The sequence below is a fragment of the Miscanthus floridulus genome, chromosome 2, assembly GCF_019320115.1.
Source record: "Miscanthus floridulus cultivar M001 chromosome 2, ASM1932011v1, whole genome shotgun sequence".
Taxonomy (NCBI): Eukaryota; Viridiplantae; Streptophyta; class Magnoliopsida; order Poales; family Poaceae; genus Miscanthus; species Miscanthus floridulus.
In genome coordinates, this window is record NC_089581.1 from 108878103 (window position 1) to 108898331 (window position 20229).

At 50.3% G+C, this 20229-nt stretch overlaps 1 protein-coding gene across 1 annotated transcript in view; it reads left to right on the forward strand.

Annotated features, from left to right (window-relative positions):
• Positions 1 to 20229, forward strand: part of LOC136527711 (mediator of RNA polymerase II transcription subunit 31-like) — a 37881-nt gene that overhangs the window by 16424 nt on the left and 1228 nt on the right. The gene's annotated exons all lie outside the window — the stretch shown is intronic.

A 20229-nucleotide genomic window follows, 5' to 3' on the forward strand; every position in this document is an offset into this window, starting at 1 on the left:
ACCAAATCATTGACTCCACTGCGGGATGCGAAACCCTATCTTTCCTTGATGCGTATTCTGGTTACCATCAAATCAAGATGAAAGAGTCCGACCAGCTCACGACTTCTTTTATCACACCATTCGGCATGTACTGCTATGTGACTATGCCATTCAGCCTTAGAAACACAGGGGCCACATACCAGCGGTGCATGACCCAGGTCTTTGGCGAGCACATCGGGCGAACCATCGAGGCCTACGTGGACGACATCGTGGTCAAATCTAGAAAGGCCAGTGATCTCGTCAATGACTTGGAGATAACCTTCAAATGCCTCAGAGAGAAGGGCATCAAGCTCAACCCCGAGAAGTGTGTCTTCGGGGTCCCCTGAGGCATGCTCTTAGGATTCATAGTCTCGGAGCGTGGCATCGAGGCCAACCCGAAGAAGGTCTCGATCATGACCAACATGGGACCAATCCGAGATCTCAAAGGAGTGCAGAGGGTTATGGGATGCCTTGTGGCCCTGAGTCGCTTCATCTCGCGCCTTGGCGAAAAAGGCTTGCCTCTGTACCGCCTCTTGAGGAAATCCGAACGCTTTTCTTGGACCCCCGAGGCCGAAGGAGCTCTCGCCAAACTCAAGGCACTACTCACCAATCCTCTCGTCCTGGTACCGTCGGCCAAGGGTGAGACCCTCTTACTCTACATCGCTGCAACGACCCAAGTGGTCAGCGTGGCCGTAGTAGTCGAGAGGCACGAAGAAGGGCATGCTCTACCCATCCAACGACCTGTTTACTTCATCAGCGAAGTGCTCTCCGAGACCAAAACACGCTACCCCCACATCTAGAAACTGATCTACGCCGTAGTCTTGGCTCGACGCAAGCTGTGTCACTACTTCGAGTCCCACTCGGTGACCGTGGTGTCGTCTTTCCCCCTAGGAGAGATAATCCATAACCGGGAGGCCTCGGGTAGGATAGCCAAGTGGGTCGTCGAACTCATGGGGAAAGCCCTATCTTTTGCGCCTCGGAAAGCAATTAAATCTTAGGTCTTGGCCGATTTTGTGGCTGAGTGGACCGACACCCAACTGCCACCTGCTCAAGTCTAGGCGGAATGCTGGACCATGTACTTCGACGGGTCCCTGATGAAGACCGGGGCAGGCGTGGGTCTGCTCTTCATCTCACCCCTCGGAGTACACATGTGCTACATGGTTCGGCTCCACTTCGCCACCTCCAACAATACAGCTGAGTACGAAGCCCTCGTCAACGGCTTGCAGATCGCCATTGAACTTGGAGTACGGCGTCTCGACGTATGGGGCGATTCGCAGCTCGTCGTCGATCAAGTGATGAAGGATTTGAACTGCCATGACCCCAAAATGGAGGCGTACTGCAAGTTGGTACATCGCCTAGAAGACAAGTGATGGTCTCGAACTCAACCACATCGCGCAAAAATTCAACGAGGCCACGGACGAACTGGCAAAGATGGCATCGGCATGGGCCCTAGTCCCCCCGATCGTCTTCGCCAGAGACCTCCACAAGCCTTCCATCGACTACGCCTCGGCGACGGAAGAGGGCCCACCGGTTGAGCCCACCATAGGGCCCGAGCCCCCCTGTCACTAAGACCCCTTTGGCCGAGCCCGAGGTCATGGAAGTCAACGCGGAGCCTCCCGAGGCCAACTAGGGCACGGATTGGCGAGTCCCGTTCCTTGATTGCCTCGTTCGAGGAGAGCTTCCTGCTGACAGGACCAAAGCCCGATGGCTTGCGCGACGAGCCAAAACTTATGTCCTCAGCAACGGCGAGTTGTATAGGCGAAGCCCATCTAGTGTCCTCCAACGATGCATCACCACCGAGGCAGGCCAAGCCCTACTTTGGGATTTGCACGCGGGAGCCTGCGAGCACCATGCAGCGCCTCGGACGCTCGTCGGAAACGCCTTCCGCCAAGGGTTCTACTGGCCAATGGCGGTTGCTGACGCCACCAAGTTGGTACGCTCCTACGAGGGATGCCAGTACTACACGTGGTAGACGCATCTCCCGGCCCAAGCCCTCCAAACCATCCCCATTACATGGCCATTCACCGTGTGGGGGCTCGACATGGTTGGGCCTCTGCAGAAGGCCCCCGGGGGCTACACCCATTTGCTAGTAGCGATCGATAAGTTCTCCAAGTGGATCGAGGCTCGTCCGATCAATCGAATCAAATCCGAGCAAGCGATGTTGTTTTTCACTAATATCATCCACAGGTTCGGGGTTCCAAACACCATCATCACTGACAACGGGACACAATTCATCGGCCACAAGTTCCTGACGTTCTGCAATGATCACCACATCCGTGTGGCCTGGTCGGCCGTAGGACACCCTAGGACAAACGGCCAAGTAGAACATGCCAACGGCATGATCCTACAGGGCCTCAAGCCAAGAATATACAACCGGTTGAAGAAATTTGGCAAGAAATGGCTTGCCGAACTCCCATCGGTCATCTGGAGTCTCAGGAACACTTCGAGTTGAGCCACGGGGTTCACACCGTTCTTCCTGGTCTATGGGGCCGAGGCCATCCTCCCCACTGACTTGGAGTATGGTTCCTCGAGGCTTCAGGCCTACAACGAGCAAAGCAACCGTACTGCCCGCGAGGACGCCCTCGACCAACTTGAGGAAGCCCGAGATGTTGCGCTACTACATTCGGCCAAGTACCAGCAAGCTCTACGACGCTATCAAGCCCGGCGCATTCGAAGCCAAGACCTGAAGGTAGGTGACCTGGTGCTGAGACTGAGGTAGAGCAACAAGGGCCGCCACAAGCTGACCCCGCCATGGGAAGGGCCGTACATCATCGCCCAAGTGCTGAAGCCCGGGACCTACAAGCTAGCCAATGAGAAGGGCAAAATCCTCACCAACGCTTGGAACATAGAATAGCTACGTCGCTTCTACCCTTAAATTCCCAAGCATTCTATACATTGTTTCTCGAAATACAATAAAGAAGCGTTCTTTAGTTGTTTTAATTTTTGAGAAACCCCCAAGCCCATCAATGGGGGATCGGCGTTACGATAACGCTATAAGGGAGACTCGGCTCTGCCTCTGCAGAGGTGCCCACCACGGGGCTCGAACAAGACTCAGCTCTGCCTCTATAGAACCGAGCCTCCCTCGGGGGCTAGAAGGGGGGACCCCCCCGAAGTCCCATGCACCATTTTTTAATCGTTTTTTGAAAAAATTTCTACGCCAAACTCTCTAGCGTGCCATGACAAATCGATTGTAAAAAACCTAAGGACCGAAAGTCTGTCTCAGGGCCAAAAGGCCGGCCGAGCCGCGAGACGGCTACGCCTCTGGGCTATGGCACTCCCTCACCACCTTTTGCCCGAGGGGCAGCTTAGGCTTCGAGGAAGTTTTTTGCAAGCGATATGTTCAGAGACGAGGCAGAGGGCAAAGGCTCGGAAATGCAGTAAAAAACGATTAAAAAGCGCATACACATGAGTACTTTAAAAAGGCCTCGACGGCCACAAGCGTTACGATACAATAATCTAAATCCTAATCTGTTTACATGGCCCCATTGGCCCAGGTCAGAACTCAGGGTTGCCAGCGTCGGTAGACGGCGTAGGAGGAACCACCTCCTCTTCAAACAGCTTGGCCAGCGCCGTGCCACGGGCCTCAGCCGCCTCTGCCAGCTTCATGACCTCCTCCTCGGCCTCCTCGTCATCCTCAGCCAAGACGTAGCCATCGCTGATGGCCTCGAGGTCGATGCTGGCGTAGTGCGGGAGACGACGGCTAGGGCACGCTTGACGCCCGTGTGCAGCGCCCCTCGGAGTCGCTCGCGCACTTGGCCGCTCAACGTGGTCAAGCGGCTCCCAAGGGAGCTGCCCGACTGGACCCCCTCAACCTCCAGGGACTCGCAGGTGGTATGGGCGGCGCTCTGCAGTGCATTGTGCTCCCCGATCTCGGCCTCGAGCACTGCCTGCACCATGACGGAAGCCTCGACTGCCTGGGTGACCTCCTTCTCCAACCCTGCGCTAAGACAAGCAGGATGGGGTTAAGCGCAAAAGGAAATAAGCCAAACAGGGGCAAAGGCCTACGGGACTCACCCTCAGTTTTCTCTTTCCAGCGCTGGACCACGACTCGAGAGACCTCGGCTTTCTCTTTCCAGCGCTAGACCTCGACCCGAGAGGCCTCGGCCGCCCTAGAAGCCTCCTTCTCCAGCTCTGCATCACATCGGGGGGTTAGGGGTCGAACGCAAGAAAAACAAATAAAACGAGGGGAACAGGACTCACCCTCGGCCTTTTCCTTCAAAGCTAGGGCCTCGACCACCTTGAGGGCCTCGGCCAAGGCACCTTTCGTCAGTAGGTGCGCGCCCTGCTCAGCCCCTAGCTGCCCGGCGACGGCCTTGGCAGAGACCTCTGCTTGTTTGGCCCGAGACCTAAAGGTGTCCCACTCGCCAGCCACCTGGGTCAGCTCCTCCTGTAGCTCCTTGATCCACGCCGCCAAAGGGGTGGCCTGCTCCCAAGCCGTGGCCACCTCGGCCTTCGCATCAGCACAGCGAAGGCGGAGGTCCTCCACCTTCGCGCTCCGCGCCGATAGAAGCTCGTTGGCACCAGCAAGTAGGTCCTTCTGCTGCCGGAGCTGGTCCCAGACGCCCCTCTCCCATCAGAGGAACAATGACTTCCCAAGGGACCGGTCCTCGAGCTCCTGGATAGGCAGAACGGACGTCAAGCGCTGCGAGTGAACTTGGGAAAAAGACAACACCACACGAGAAAAGAAGGCGAGTACCTGGGCGACGCCGGGTAGATCGTCAGCCATGACGGACAGCGCTGTCCGCAGCGACCGCTCCACTAGACGGCGGTATTGCTCGAAAGTGCTCAGGCGCCCCCTCGGCCACATCCTCGAGAGCGAACAGAGGCTCCCCCTCAGGGTCGTCCTGGCTCCGCCACAAGACACACGGGTGATCCCACCCGCGGGGCTCGGGTTGTATCCACACGAGGGCCAAGCTTCCCTCGCCAGAGGTTGGAGCCGGCTGCTCCACGGTGTTGGCCGCCTCGGCATCCGCCACCTCCTTCCCCTGGGAAGTATCATCGGAGGAGATCGAATGGACCTCCACTTCCTGGGCGCTCTCCTACGACGGCGGCGGGCCTTGGACCGGGGGCAGTATTGAAGCTTGCCCCGCCTCCATCTCCGCTTGCTGGGCCGCTGGCTTCGTCGCGCTCACGCTGGCCTCCGCCACCCCGGCCTCGGTGGTCCCAAGAGCTCCGGCCTCCGCCACCTCAGCCTCGGTGGTCCTGGGTGCCCCGGCCTCCGTCGCCTTGGCCTCGGAAGTCCGAGGGGCCTCGGCGACTGAGGGCGCCTTGGCCCTATTTGACTCGCGGGCCTCGGCCTCGTAGGGCGTCGGCTCCTCCTCCTTTGCTTGCTTCGTGGCCGCCTCGGTAGCCTCTCCCTAGGCGATCGGCTCCTTCGGGTCAGCCCTCGCCGACGCCACGCCACGTTGTATGGTGGCTTGCGCCTCCATTGCCCAATGGCTGGTGCTCACCTTGAGCGCCTTACGTGGCGCCAGGGTGGGCACTTCCGCCTTACGCTTCCGGCTGAGGGCAGAGCACTGACAAGGTCAACATGCGACCAAGGAACAACCGGGAGATGCTGCAACTCCGCTGATAAGACACTTACCTCGATCGGGGACACAACCGCCTTGGCATTGTGTCCCTCCACCTCTGCAACGGCGGTGGCGGCGGCGGTGGCGCGGCCCCCATGTCCGTCGGTGTCGGTCAGCCCTCGTCGGACCCTAGCGCCGCCTCGACCCTCTGCGGAGGTTGTTGGGTCTCCTCCGCCGCCTGCTCCACCTCCACCGTTGAGCCCACCGGGCTGACGGCGTGCTTACCTAACGCCCGTACCTCGGGCGTGTCAGCCTCAGCCTTGGGGCGGGTGATCGCCGGCCCCGAGGCGTCCTCTCCTCCTCCTCCTAGGAACGCCGGGCTGCTCGCCGACGCCCCGGGCACCATCCTCCTGACGTCAGGGAGATGGTCCAAGGTACCCCGCCCCGCCTCGCTCTCGTCGTCATCACTCGTGGAGTCCAACAACGACGGTGACGGGGACGACTCCACCGGGAGGCCATCGTGCCTCTGCTGCCAGTGACGTTTCTCAGCTTTTCGTGCTCAAAGTTTTTCCTCTTGCGCTTTGCCTCATCGGCGTCCTTCCGCTTCTTTTGCGCCTCGGCGTGCGCCCAGTTCATCGCCTGCCGCTCTGTGTCCTCGGGAACGGGCGGCGGGGAGGCTCGCACATCCCTCATCCCCTATGGGAACGGCGAACAGACATGAGGGAACAGGAAACAATGAGGAACGAGGAGGCCTCGGGGGCCACAGCGGCGTGTGACTTACCAGGGAGAGGTACCCCCGTGATGGGCACATCGCGAATAGGATCAGACCACCGCTCTTCAGCCGCCCATCCACCGTCTCTCTCACCCGACGTAGAATCTCCTTGTCGGAGACGGCGATGGTAGACATCCGGATGCCCTCGATCGGCTCATCCGGTGTCATGTCGAATAGGCGCCACCACCGAGCCATCAGCGGCAACAGCCTCCGGCGGTGGAAGGCAGCCACGACCACAGCCGCCGTAAGGCCATGGCTCCGCAGCCTCTCTAGTCCCTCTAGGAGCGGCTGTAGCTTGGGCTGATCAACCACCAGGACGCCGTACCTCCACTTCTCCGGCGGGCTCTCCAGGACCCACCCAGTATAGGGGGGAAGTCCGTCGTCGTCGTTGCGAAGGTAGAACCAGCTGTTGTACCAGCGACGGTTGGACGACGCGAGCTGGGCCGGGATGTAGAGGTACTGCCGGTCTTGGTGCACTTCGAGAGTGTAGCCGCCGGCCCTCATCACCTTCCGCGTGCCCGTCGTGCCCGTCGGCTTGGTGGTGAGCCCTGCCCGGAAGAGGTGGAGCCACAACTCCCAGTGGGGGGCAATGCCCAGGTACCCGTCGCAGACGACGACGAAGATGGCCGCCTGTGCGATGGAGTTGGGGTTGAAGTTGTGGAGCTCCACGCCGTAGTAGTGCGGGAGCGCCCGCATGAACCGGTCCACCGCCAGGTCGAGACCACGCTCGTGGAAGGACACGAAGCTCATGATGTAGCCATCGTGTGGCCTTGGCTCTGGCTCGCCCCTCGGAACAATCCACTCCGGTCTGTTGGGGTCGGTAACCGGGCGGAGGAGGCCGTCGTCGACGAGCAACTGCAGCATCTCCACGGATACATCAGATAGACCCCAAGGGTCCGCCTAGAGGACAACAGCGCCGCCGGCCATTGTATGGTGGAGAATGCGGCTACGGCGGTAAGGCTTGCTCTCTCCCTCTCTTCCTCCCCCTTCTCCCTTCTTCTCCCCGGCGCTCTCTGTTCTTAGTGACGGCTCGAGGGTAGAAAAGGTGAATACAGGCAAGGTAAGGAGGAGAGGGGTGAGGCTCATCACGTATTTATGCAGGAAGGGGGTGAAATGGACGAGCGACGAAATTGGGGAACTTTCCCTCAGATCTGGCATAGTTAATCCGGATCCGATTAAACCGCCCACGCGTCCACCTCTTCCTTATTAATCGCGCGCGTGGTAACGTCCCATCCGCAGACACTGCGTCGCTTCCAACCGCAGCGACAGCAGGCGCCATTCCGTCTCCCTAAGAAACGACCCCAAAAGGCATGCCCGCCATTGTTTGCCAATGGGAGGGGAATATCCCCCACCCGATTCCTTTCAGACGAAGGAACTAGGCACCGAGCCCGTTACGGTCTAGGGGTTCGAAGGCTAGGCCCCTGAGGGTCTCGACAGCCACCCCAGGGCAACAGAGTCAGGGATGACTATGGGCGAGCCCATACATGGCCAAGGCCCAAGCAAGCGATCGCTTGGGACACCCTAAGTCGTGTCTGAGACCGGCAGGAAGGTCTGTGAATGGGATCCCACCGTAGGGAGGCACCGAGCCCCTGGGGCCAATCGAACGGCCCTAGGACCCACTAGAGAAGCCCTCTGGTACTTTTGGAGTACGTCTCTGGACCGCTAGCCGACCCCTATTGAATGGGGCACGGGCCTCCACTCGGACTTACCCGATAATAGCTCACCAGAAGTGTCACCGCTCGCGCCCACCGAGGGTAGCCTGGCATATTCCACCCCTCCTTCTAAACGAAAAGGATGCGCGAGGGTCGCACAAAAAGCCAGGGGAACTCCTGATCGTCCTCTCGCTCCGTGCAGAGGCTTAGGGGCTCTTCCTGTAACCAAGCCGAGACCCAGCGACCTAGGTTCGCACTCGAGGGCTCGGCAAACAACCCCTCCTTCTGAACGAAAACGATGCGCGAGGGTCGCATAAAAAGCCAGGGGAACTCCTAATCGCCCTCTCGCTCCGTGCAGAGGCTCGGGGGCTCTCCCTACAACCAAGCCAAGACCCAGCAACCTAGGCTCGCACTCGAGGGCTCGGCAAACAACCCCACCTTCCGAACAAAAAGGATGCGCGAGGGTCGCACATAAAGCCAGGGGAACTCTTGATCGCCCTCTCGCTCCGTGTAGAGGCTCGGGGGCTCTTCTTGCAACCAAGCCGAGACCCAGCGACTTAGGCTCGCACTCGAGGGCTCGGCAAACAACCCCTCCTTCCAAACAAAAAGGATGCACGAGGGTCACACAAAAAGCCAGGGGAACTCCTGATCGCCCTCTTGCTCCGAGCAGAGGCTCGGGGCTCTTCCTACAACCAGGTCGAAGACAAGCAACTCGAACTCGCAGGGAAAACGTGATAAAAGGCACCGAGCCTATTACGATCTAGGGGTTCGAAGGCTAGGCCCCTGAGGGTTTCGACAGCCGCCCCAGGACAAACAGAGTCAGGGACGACTATGGGCAAGCCCGTACATGGCCAAGGCCTAAGCAAGCGATCGCTTGGGACGTCCTAAGTCGTGTCCATGACCGGCAGGGAGGTCTCTGAATGGGATCCCACCGTAGGGCGGCACCGAGCCCCCGGGGCCAATCGAACGGCCCTAGGACCCACTAGAGAAGCCCTCTAGAACTTTTGGAGTGCGTCTCTAGACCGCTAGCCGACCCCTATTGAATGGAGCACGGGCCTCCACTCGGACTTACCCGATAACAGCTCACCGGAAGTGTCACCGCTCACGCCCACCGAGGGTAGCCTGACATATTCCACCCCTCCTTCTGAGCGAAAAGGATGCGCGAGGGTCGCACAAAAAGCCAGGGGAACTCCTGATCGCCCTCTCACTCTGTGCAGAGGCTCGGGGGCTCTTCCTGCAACCAAGCCAAGGCCTAGCGACCTAGGATCGCACTCGAGGGCTCGGCAAACAACCCCTCATTTAGAACAAAAAGGATGCGCGAGGGTCACACAAAAAGCCAGGGGAACTTCTGATCGCCTTCTTGCTCCGCGTAGAGGCTCGGGGACTCTTCCTGCAACCAAGCTGAGACCCAGCGACCCGAACTCGCACTCATGGATTCGGCAAACGCAATAAAAACCCTTCGATCAACATGAGAAAAGCCCCTAGAGAAATAAATCCACTCCTCCAGGGCCTCAGGGGCTACACCCGGCGGGTGCGCTCACGCGCACCCACCGAGGCCTCGAGTACAAAATATCATCCCATCAGGAGCTGCCGTGAGCCAAGTCTCGTCGAAACCTCAAGAAGAGCGCTCACACTCTCCCTGAGGCTCGGGGGCTACTGTCGGGGACCATAGTAAGGGATCCCCTAATGAAAGCTCTAGTTTGGTTTTCATGAATTGATAAAACCCTACGTGCTAACCTAGTTTATCAAGTGATCATGAGATAGGTAGCACACTTCAAGTGGAGAAGCTAATGAAGATCATAGCATGGCAATGGTGATGGAATGGTGATGATCAAGGGCTTAAACTTGAATGGAAGAATGAGAAAAACAAAAAACTCAAGGCAAAGGTATAAACCATAGGAGCTATTTTGTTTTGGTGATCAAGACACTTAGAGAGTGTGATCACATTTAGGTTTGATAGCCGTACTATTATGAGGGGTGAAACTCGTATCGGAATGCGGTTATCAAAGTGCCACTAGATGCTCTAACTCATTGCATATGCATTTAGGATCTAGTGGAGTGCTAACACCCTTGATAATATTTGTGAAAATATGCTACCACATGTGCACAAGGTGATACACTTGGTGGTTGGCACATTGGAGCAAGGGTGAAGAAGTTAGAAGTGAAAACAGAGGAGATGCCAGCGTCGGTCAAGTGACCGGACGCTGGATCCAAAAGTACCGGACGCTGACTGCCTGCGTTTGGTCGCATTGACTGGCGGTACAGAGGCTAGGGTTTACCACCGGACGCTGGGCTGTGTCCGGTCGAGGTGGACCGGACGCATCCGGTCGAGGAAAACCGGTTTTTGACCTTACTGTACTCGACCGGACGCTGAGGCTCCAGCGTCCGGTCAGTTTTGCCAGAGCATCCGGTCAGCTTCGTAGCCGTTGAAATCTGACGAACAGCATTTGAAGCTGGTGACATGTGGCGTCCATCAGTGGACTGGACGCTGAGTCCAGGGTTCGGTCAATTGGACCGGTGCGTCCGGTCAGAGCGCTGTGTGCCCAGTGAAGGGGTACAACGGCTCTATTTTATGGGGGCTTCTATTTAAGCCCCATGGCCAGCTGTGGCTCACATCTTTGGCCATTTTCATTGACATAGCAACCTTGTGAGCCTAGCCAAAGTCCTCCCACTGATCTCCATCATTGATTCATCATTATAGTGAGATTGAGAGTGATCCAAGTGCATTGCTTGAGTGATTGCATCTAGAGGCACTTGGTGTTCATGTTTTGCTGTGGATTTCGCTTGTTACTCTTGGTGGTTGCTGCCACCTAGATGGCTTGGAGCAGCAAGGATCGTTGAGCGGAGGGTGGTGATTATCTCCGGCTCTGATCGTGGTGATTGTGAGGGGTTCTTGACCTTTCCCCGGTGGAGCGCCAAAAGGTACTCTAGTGGATTGCTCGTGGCTTGTGTGATCCTCATCTTGTGTTAGTTGTGCGGCACCCTATTGAGGGTTTGGCGTGTGAAGCCAATTAGCACGTGAACCTCCAAGTGAGTGAATCGCCACAACGAGGACTAGCTTGCCGGCAAGCAAGTGAACCTCGGTAAAAATCATTGTGTTCATTATTGATTCCGAGGTGATTGGTCTTCATTGTTATTTATTCCTGTGATTGATTGGTTCCTTCCTCTACACGATGGTATAACCTTCTTGATCACTCTCTTTACTTTACCGCAAACTAGTTGTCAAGCTCTTTAGTGTAACTAGTTGTGAGAGCTTATTTGCTTGGTTGGTGTGGCTCTTTAGTTAGCCTTTGAGAGCACACCAACATAGGGTAGTGTCATAGCTATTGTGTGAATAGACACTATCTAAACTAGAATTGTGGTAGGTGGCTTGCATTTTGAGTAGGCTAGCGCAACACTTGCTTCGCCTCATAATTGTCTAACCATTTTGTTAAGTGTTGTTGTAGAAATTTTTATTAGACTATTCACCCCCCTCTAGCCATTAGGACCTTTCAAGTGGTATCAGAGCTGAGGTCACCGTTAATTGAGGCTTAACAACCTTCGGTGTAAAAATAGCTCAAATCAACAACACCAAGAAGCCACCCCAATTTGATGGTACAAATTATCTTTATTGGAAGTCAAAGATGACCACACACATTAAGTCAATCAATAGAAAAGTGTGAAGGTAGTTGAAACCAAAATTGAGATTGGTGATCCGGAGAATCCCACCACCGCCGAAGAAGTGCTTCTCCAAAACAATGACATTGCTCTAAGTGCTATTCATGATGCAATTGATGAAAGAACATTTGAACAAATCAAGAATATTGAGATGGCTCATGAGGCTTGGGAAAAGTTGGAAGAATCATTTGAGGGCACTCAAGCCGTGAAAGGTGCAAAGGCTTATATTCTCAAGGAGAAGTTTGCAAGCTTCAAGATAAAGGAGGATGAGAGTGTGCCGGAGATGTTTCATAGGCTTCAAGTGCTTATCAATGATCTCAAAGCACTTGGAGAAGAGGTGAAGGACAAGGACTTCTCCCACAAGTTCTTGAGATGCTTACCTTCAAGATTTGGCACATTGGTCACAATTCTAGCGAGGAGTGGTTTGGACGCCATGACACCAAATCAAGTGTTGGGAGACATCATGACCGATGATACATATAGAGATATAGATGAGAAGGAAGAAAAGAAGGAGAAGAAAGATGAGAAGAAGAAGAGCGTGGCATTTAAGGCCACATCATCCAAGGGCAAAGCAAAGCAAGAAACATCAAGTGAGGATGGTGATTCACGGGATGATGATGATGAGAAGATGGCTCTCTTTGTCAAGAGATTTGGCAAGTTCATGGTGAAGAAGGGCTACCATGCTAGAAGAAAGAAGTCTTCATCCAAGAACAAAGAAGAGTCAAGAAGGTGCTTCAAGTGGGGAAGCAAAGATCATCTTGTTGCTCAATGCCCATACAATAGCGACAATGATGATGACAACAAGAAGAACAAGAAGAAAGACAAGAAGGAAAAGAAAGAGAAGAAGGACAAGATGGCCTTCAAGAAGAAGGGTGGATCATATGTGGTCACTTGGGATAGCGATGCTTCCTCAAGTGATGATGATGATGATAGTGATGATAACAAGACCACCAAGAAGAAGGTTCTTGCAAGCATTGCTATCAATGAGAAGCCTTCTCTCTTCGAATCTTCATCATGCTTCATGGCTAAGGCCACTAAGGTACAATCTTATGACAATAAAAGTGATAAAGAACATATTGATAATAATGAACATGAAAATAAAAATGATAGTGATAGTGATGATGATGAACCTACTAAGGATGAATTATTTGACATGCTAGAGGATGCTAAAGAACACTTTGACATTAAGAGAAGGGAATGCAAGAGCTTGAATAAGGAGGTAAAAGCCCTTAAGCAAGCCCTTGATGAGCTCAAAGCAACTCATGAGAAGCTATAGGTAGCCCATAAGAAGCTTGGCAAGGTTCACAAAAAGCTTGAAAAAGCTCATTCCACTTTGCTTAATGAACAAGATAAAAGAAAGCATGTTGAAACTTGTGATGTAGGTGTAACTTGAGATTTAATTGATACATCATTATCTATGCCTATCATTGTTGCTACTACTAACCCTTATTGTAGCACTTCCACTTCTATCTCATCTAGTAGTGATGGTATCACTTGTGATGCCTCACTAGTGGTTGAGAATGAGAACCTCAAGAAGGAGGTCACTAAGCTCACTCACACCTTAGCTAAGGCTTATGGTGGTGAGGACCGCTTGCTTATGTGCTTGGGTAGCCAAAGAGCTTCTCTCTACAAAGAGGAATTGGGCTATACCCCCAAGAAAGGCAAGGCAGCCTTTGCTCCTCACAAGACAAGTTTTGTGAAGAATAATGGTCGGTTTTGTACTAGTTGCAAGCAAGTTGGTCATAGAGAGCATGAATGCACCAACAAAAGCAAAAATGCTAATATATCCTCCATTAAGCTTAACTCTTCCTATATGCTTGTTAAGGGTACAAATGGTGTGAAGGCTAAGTTCATTGGCAAACCATGGATGGGCTCAAAGAAGAAAGCCATTTGAGTGCCAAAGAGCTTGGTTACTAACCTTCAAGGACCCAAGCAAGTTTGGGTACCTAAAAAGAATTGATTTTCTTTTGTAGGTTAATTACAAAGCCAGAGGAAGGCATTGGGTTCTTGATAGTGGGTGCACTCAACACATGACCGGTGATGCAAGAATGTTTAACTCAATCAACACCAATGGCAATGATGGTTATGATAGTATCACATTTGGTGACAATGGCAAAGGCAAGGTCAAAGGGCTTGGTAAGATTGCAATATCCAATGACTTGAGCATATCCAATGTATTGCTAGTAGAGAGCTTGAACTTCAATTTGCTATCCGTGGCTCAATTGTGTGATCTTGGATTCAAATGCATATTTGGGGTAGATGATGTAGAGATCATAAGTGTAGATGGCTCTAATTTGATCTTCAAAGGTTTTAGATATGAGAATCTATACTTGGTTGATTTCAATGCTAGTGAAGCTAAATTATCTACATGCTTGTTCACTAAGTCTAGCATGGGTTGGTTATGGCATAGAAGGCTTGGTCATGTTGGAATAAAACAATTGAATAGATTGATTAAGCATGACTTAGTTAAAGGTTTGAAAGATGTTGTGTTTGAAAAGGATAAGCTTTATAGCTCTTGTCAAGCCGGCAAACAAGTTGGAAACACCCATCCTAAGAAAAGCATGATGAGCACTAGTAAAGCATTTGAGTTATTGCACATGGATTTGTTTGGGCCAACACAATATACTAGTATCGGTGGAAACAAATATGGATTTGTGATAGTTGATGATTACACTAGATACACATGGGTATTCTTTCTAGTGGACAAAAGTGATGTATTTGCAACATTCAAATCATTTGTCAAGGGCATTCACAATGAGTTTGAAACAACCATCAAGAGAGTTAGAAGTGATAATGGTAGTGAGTTCAAGAATACTAGAATTGATGAGTTATGTGATGAATTTGGAATTAGACATCAATTCTCGGCCAAGTACACACCCCAATCAAATGGCCTTGTTGAGAGGAAGAATAGAACACTTATTGATATGGCAAGGTCTATGTTTAGTGAGTACAATGTGAGTCAATCCTTTTGGGCCGAAGCTATCAACACGGCTTGCTATTGTAGCAACCGCCTCTATTGTCACCGATTGAAAGAGAAGACACCATATGAGCTCTTGAATGGTAGAAAGCCCAACATTACATATTTTTGAGTCTTTGGTTGCAAATGCTATATTTTGAAGAAAGGCACTAGATTGGGCAAGTTTGACAAGAAATGTGATGAAGGATTCCTACTTGGCTATTCCACTACAAGCAAAGCATATAGAGTTTGGAATTTGGATAGTGGTACTCTTGAGGAAGTTCATGATGTTGAATTTGATGAAACCAAGGGTTCACAAGTAGAGAATGAGAACTTGGAAGATGTTAGAGGCATTCAACTTTCAAATGCTATGAAGAACATGTATATTGGTGAATTGAGGCCTAGACAAGTGATTGATGATGAATATGATCAAGTGCAAGTGCTCTCAAACTCAAATATGCAAGATGATACAAATCAAGTTAGTGCAAGTGACTCTCATGACAATGAACAAGATTAAGTGGCTAGTACATCATCTCAACCCAATGATCAAGCTAGTGCAAGCAATCAAGTTCCATTGCTTCAACCAACAAGCATTGCAAGAGATCATCCTTTGGATACAATCATTGGTGATATTTTTAGAGGTGTATAAACAAGATCAAGATTGGCATCATTTTGTGAACACTTCTCATTTATGTCATCCATTGAACCAAAGAAGATAGATGAAGCTTTGAGGGATGTTGATTGGGTGAATGCTATGCATGAAGAATTGAACAACTTCACAAGAAATCAAGTATAGGAATTAGTAGAGAGACCAAAGGGACACAATGTGATTGGAACCAAATGGGTCTTTAGAAATAAGCAAGATCAAGATGGGATAGTAGTGAGTAAAAAACAAGTTTGGTAGCACAAGGCTATACTCAAGTAGAAGGTCTTGACTTTGGAAAAACATATGCCCCGGTTGCTAGATTGGAAGCAATTAGAATCTTGCTAGCCTATGCTTATGCCCACAACATCAAGCTCTATCAAATGGATGTTAAGAGTGCATTTCTAAATGGCTACATCAATGAAGAAGTATATGTTGAGCAACCTCCCGGTTTTGAAAATGGTAAGAAGCCCAACCATGTGTACAAGTTGAAAAAGGCTTTGTATGGCTTAAAGCAAGCACCTAGAGCATGGTATGAGAGATTGAGAGATTTCCTACTCTCTAAAGGGTTCACCATGGGCAAGGTTGACACCACTCTTTTCATCAAGAAGATTGAAAAAGATCTATTTGTATTGTAAATCTATGTTGATGACATCATATTTGGATCAACCAATCAAGAATTTTATGATGAGTTTGGAAAGATGATGGCTAATGAGTTTGAAATGTCCATGATTGGCGAGTTAAGTTACTTCTTTGGTCTTCAAATCAAGCAATTGAAAAATGGTACATTTGTGAGTCAAGGCAAGTACATCAAGGACATGATCAAGAAGTTTGGCATGATTGATAGCAAAGTCATTAGCACACCAATGGGAACCAATGGCAACTTGGATAGTGATGCAAGTGGAAACATGGTAGATCAAAAGTTGTATCGGTCTATGATTGGAAGCCTACTCTATGTGACCGCATCAAGGCCAGATGTCATGTTTAGTGTATGCATGTGTGCAAGATTTCAATCCTCACCAAGAGAAAGTCATTTAAAGACTACAAAGAGAATTTTGAGGTACTTGAAGCATACACCAAATGTTGGTTTGTGGTATCCCAAAGGAGCAAAGTTTGAGCTAGTTGGTTACTCCGACTTGGATTATGCGGGATGCAAGGTAGAAAGGAAGAGCACCTCGGGCACATGTTAATTGTTGGGAAGATCACTTGTTTCATGGTCATCAAAGAAGCAAAATAGTGTTGCATTATCAACCGTCAAAGCCGAATACATATCCGCCGGTAGTTGTTGTGCACAAATACTTTGGATGAAGGCCACTTTGAGTGACTTTGGAATCAAGTTCAAGAAAGTGCCATTGCTATGTGACAATGAGAGTGCAATCAAGTTAACCAACAATTCGGTGCAACATGCAAGAACAAAGCACATTGATGTCCGCCGCCATTTCATAAGAGATCACCAACAAAAAGGTAACATTTGCATTGAGAGTGTAGGCACCGAAGATCAACTTGCCAATATATTCACCAAGCCATTGGATGAGAAAAAGTTTTGCAAGCTAAGGAATGAGTTGAACATATTAGATTTCTCAAATATGTGTTGATGCACCCCCACCAATATGACATGCCTCTCCTTCGAGCATCCCAAGGTAAAAGTTGATTGGCATGACATACATCCTTGCTAAGGACATGTTTAGTGCATCTAGTCATATTTTCAATCCTATGAGGAACTTTCAAATGGTTCTATTTTATTAGGCTCATTCATGAAAATCAAACGAATTTGATGTTTATATGGTATCACTATTGCTCATATGCTTGACTTGATCTTGTGATAGCATATGACATGTTTATGGGCTTGTAAACCTAGTGTTTAATCTAGAAAATGAGCTATAAGTGTTTAACTCAACATGGTACAAGATAACCCTTATTTGGAGGTGTGAAGAAGCTTGTCCTTGGATTCAAACCGAGTTAAATATCTTTGGTAAATGATCTAGACTAGATCAAATTTGGGAAAATGATCCTCACCCCATTGATTGACATTGATAATCTCGACCCTACAAGTAATACTATCTATATTTAAAACCTTTGTGGTCATTGATGACAAAGGGGGAGAGAAACAAAGATAGTAGTAAAAATAGTGAAAAAGTGAAAAAGGGGGAGAAATATCATAAAAGGAGAGAAACATAAAGATATATTGATATATGAGAGAAATGAACACAGGAAAGGGATCAACTAAAAGTTTGAGCACACAAGTAGGGGGAGCAAGCTCATGAACTTATATGGTGCATTTGAATGTGCATTTCATATGTTTTCTTGCATGGCACAAGTATTAAATTTAAACATCCATGCTTGTGTGATGAAGGTTAGTTGTAAGATTGAATGATGAAATGAAATCACTAGATAACTTTCATTCCCAAGTAAGTCTTTACAAGTGATATCTTTCCAAAAGTATGTTTTCAAGTGATATTAAGCTAACCATGGTGCTAAGGAAGGTATAATGGTGCACTCCAATTGGTATCACGCTTCAAAGGTCCATCTTTTATACCTTAGCATCATGTGGTAGACATTGACTTCTATATTTCCTATCTAAGCATATGTGAAAGCTACAATCCAAACTCTTAGCACATATGTAGGGGGAGCAATTGCTACCATTTGGGGTTCATGAAACTTGTCCATATTCTTTTACACATGGTAAATATGCTTGGGCAAGCAACATGGATTCAATTGAATTTTATTTCATATCTTTGTATAAGGGTTGTCATCAATTACCAAAAAGGGGGAGATTGAAAGCTCTAGTTTGGTTTTGGTGAACTGATGAAACCCTGCGTGCTAACCTAGTTTATCAAGTGATCATGAGATAGGTAGCACACTTCAAGTGGAGAAGCTAATGAAGATCATAGCATGGCAATGGTGATGGCATGGTGATGATCAAGGGCTTAAACTTGAATGGAAGAATGAGAAAAATAAAAAGCTTAAGGCAAAGGTATAAACCATAGGAACTGTTTTGTTTTGGTGATCAAGACACTTAGAGAGTGTGATCACATTTAGGTTTGATAGCCATACTATTAAGAGGGGTGAAACTCGTATCGGAATGCGGTTATCAAAGTGCCACTGATGCTCTAACTCATTGCATATGCATTTAGGATCTAGTGGAGTGCTAACACCCTTGATAATATTTGTGAAAATATGCTAACACATGTGTATAAGGTGATACACTTGGTGGTTGGCACATTGGAGTGGAGCAAGGGTGAAGAAGTTAGAAGTGAAAATAGAGGAGATGCCAGCGTCGGTCAAGTGACCGAACGCTGGATCCAAAAGCACCGGACGCTGACTGCCTGCGTCCGGTCGCATTGACTGGCAGTACAGAGGCTAGGGTTTATCATCGGACGTTGGGCTGTGTCCGGTCGAGGTGGACCGGTTTTTGACCCTTACTGTACTCGACCGGACGCTGAGGCTCCAGCGTTCGGTCAGTTTTGCCGCAGCGTCCGGTCAGCTTCGTAGCCGTTGAAATCTGACGAACAGCATTTGAAGCTGGTGACACGTGGCGTCAATCAGTGGACCTGGACGCTGAGTCCTAGGGTCCGGTCAATTGGACCGGTGCGTCCGGTCAGAGCGTTGTGTGCCCAGTGAAGGGGTACAACGGCTCTAGGCTCACATCTTTGGCCATTTTCATTGACATAGCAACCTTGTGAGCCTAGCCAAAGTCCTCCCACTCATCTCCATCATTGATTCATCATCATAGTGAGATTGGGAGTGATCTAAGTGCATTGCTTAAGTGATTGCATCTAGAGGCACTTGGTGTTCGTGTTTCACTGTGGATTTCGCTTGTTACTCTTGGTGGTTGCCGCCACCTAGACGGCTTGGAGCAGCAAGGATCGTTGAGCGGAGGGTGGTGATTGTCTCCGGCTCTGATCGTGGTGATTGTGAGGGGTTCTTGATATTTCCCCGGCGGAGCGCCAAAATGTACTATAGTGGATTGCTCGTGGCTTGTGTGATCCTCATCTTGTGTTGGTTGTGCGGCACCCTATTGAGGGTTTGGCGTGTGAAGCCAATTAGCACGTGAACCTCCAAGTGAGTGAATCGCCACAACGAGGACTAGCTTGCCGGCAAGCAAGTGAACCTCGGTAAAAATCATTGTGTTCATTATTGATTTCGAGGTGATGATCTTTATTGTTATTCATTCCTGTGATTGATTGGTTCCTTCCTCTACATGACGGTATAACCTTATTGATCACTCTCTTTACTTTACCACAAACTAGTTGTCAAGCTCTTTAGTGTAACTAGTTGTGAGAGCTTGTTTGCTTGGTTGGTGTGGCTCTTTAGTTAGCCTTTGAGAGCACACCAACATAGAGTAGTGTCATAGCTATTGTGTGAATAGACACTATCTAAACTAGAATTGTGGTATGTGGCTTGCATTTTGAGTAGGCTAGCGCAACACTTCGCCTCATAATTGTCTAACCATTTTGTTAAGTGTTGTTGTAGAAATTTTTATTAGGCTATTCACCCCCTTCTAGCCATTAGGACCTTTCACCTAAGCGAGAGCCGAAAAAAAATCGCTTAGATCCTTTAAAAATCAAAGCCAAAAAACAACTACCGGCAAACCCCCACCTTATCTGAAGCTCGGCTGGACCGACCGGCCCACCTTGAACAGTATCCCGACTCACCCGAGACCCTGCCTGTAAGGCCTCGGACGAAGTACCGATTCTCCGCCTCGCTCGAGGCCTCGCACGTAAGGCCTCGGATGGGGAACCGATTCTCCGCCTTGCTCGAGGCCTCGCACGTAAGGCCTCGGACGGGGTATCGATTCTCCGTCTCGCTCGAGGCCCTACGCGTAAGGCCTCGGACAGAGAACCGATTCTCCATCTCGCTCGAGGTCGGCTCGGCGACAACCCCGTCGCCTCCGCCTCGACCGGTTTCCCTGACAGAACGTCACGTCCAACTAGCGCGCCCAACCACTCCCGCGACGTCAGCCGAACGACGGCTCGACACAGCAGAGTGACCGACGAGATGGGAGTCGCATCAGCACCATG